A 1,800-nucleotide genomic window follows, 5' to 3' on the forward strand; every position below is an offset into this window, starting at 1 on the left:
TATATATATATAATCTCCAGCATCTGACAAGTGATTGAACTGACTTTAGAAACCAAATCCATGCTAATTCCAGCACAAACATTGCTCATGGTTGTGTCACAATGATCTTAGGCTAGGAGATAAATTAACTGAAGCCGACTTGTGACAAGTTCAGGCTTTGAACTCAAGAGTGCTGGCTTTTCAGATTATTTCTGCTCCTTCCTATCTGGGATATTATTTAATGTTTGTGAGCTCCAGTTTCTAAATTTATAAAACTGAGCTCTTAAGTCACCAACTTTAAGGTGCCAAGTCTGTCTCTCAGTCTTCAGTGTATTTGATTTATCAGGAACACTTGATAGAGCTGATCTCTTCCATCTTACTTAAGCACTTTCTTCATTTATCTTCTGGGGAAGTTTTCTCCTGGTCTCTTCCTAACTCATGTGAGGGTTAAATGAAGCAATATATATATAGCACTTCACATAATCCTTGAAACTTAATAAATGATCAGTAAACAGAAGCTTCTATCATCATCATCGCCATCATCACCATCATCATTATTCTCTAGATTCCTTTTCCATACAGAATTACAGTCTCTATTGTCTATACTATATTTTAGAAGCTGAGGATACAACAGTAAGAAAAAAAGACAAAAATTCTTGGCCTCAGAGAACTCACTTTTTAGCGGGAAAGATCATGTGCTAAACAATAAATGAGTAACTAGCTAAGTAAGTAAGTAAGTAAATAAATAAATAAACATATTTATTTATTTATAGGTATAAGGTATAAGGTTGGGTGACATTCTAAATAGAGATCTCTCAAAAACCTAATATTTTCTTAAAATTTAAAAAGATTTGAGAGTATGAATCATTTGGATTTCTGCAGGAAGCACATTCTAGACAGAGTGAACAAGCACAAAAGCCCTGGGACAAGGTGTCCCAGGAAGAGGTAAGAGCATATTGAACTAAGGGGAGGGTAGTAAAAAATGACAAATGAGAGTTTGTAAGTCATTGTTGGGAACCTGGCTTGGTTCCTTTGTGTGAGATAGGAAGTCAATGGAAGGTTTTATGTAGAAGTGTAACAAAATCATTCTGGCTGCTGTGCAGAAAACAAATTGTAGGTAGCCATTGATAAAAGAAAGAAAACCAGTTACTTCACTATCAAAGTAATACATGAGAAATGATGGTTGATTTGAACAATAGTAGTAGCTATGAAAGTAGTTAGAATAGGTTACCTTTGGGATGTGTTTTGAAAATAAAATTGACAAAATTTACTGAAGTAATGAATGTGAGATTTAAGAAAAAGATAATATTTCGTATAGCTTCAAGATTCTTGATCTGAGTAACTGGTACAACAGAGTTCCATTCGTTGAATCTATGGCAAGAGACTTTTGAAGGAATATTCATGTCTATTTGGGACATGTTAAAGCAGAGCCCATTAAAGATCCAGATAGAAAAATCAACTAGGCAGTTGCATATGTGTGTCTGGAGATTAACAAAGAGATTCAGGATAAAAATGCATATTTTAGAGTTTTCACTGATTCAATGGTCTATAAATCCATAGACCAGATTAGATCACAGACACTGAGGGCAGAGGGGAAAAGCAGTCTAGGAACTGAGTTCTAGGGCAGTCTCATATCTTAAGGACAAGAAAATGAGGAGTGACAACAAAAGTGCTTCAGCGTGAAGAATTAAACAGCTGTCTCAAATGCTCCTTTAGGTCAAATAAACTGAAGACTGAGGCATGAATTTGGTGCCTTAAATTTAGATTGTTACCCCTGTTCTATTATTTTATCTTATTTTAAACTGTTCTTAGTAGTAATCA

The sequence above is a fragment of the Pteropus vampyrus genome, unplaced genomic scaffold (assembly GCF_000151845.1).
Source record: "Pteropus vampyrus isolate Shadow unplaced genomic scaffold, Pvam_2.0 Scaffold218, whole genome shotgun sequence".
Taxonomy (NCBI): domain Eukaryota; kingdom Metazoa; phylum Chordata; class Mammalia; order Chiroptera; family Pteropodidae; genus Pteropus; species Pteropus vampyrus.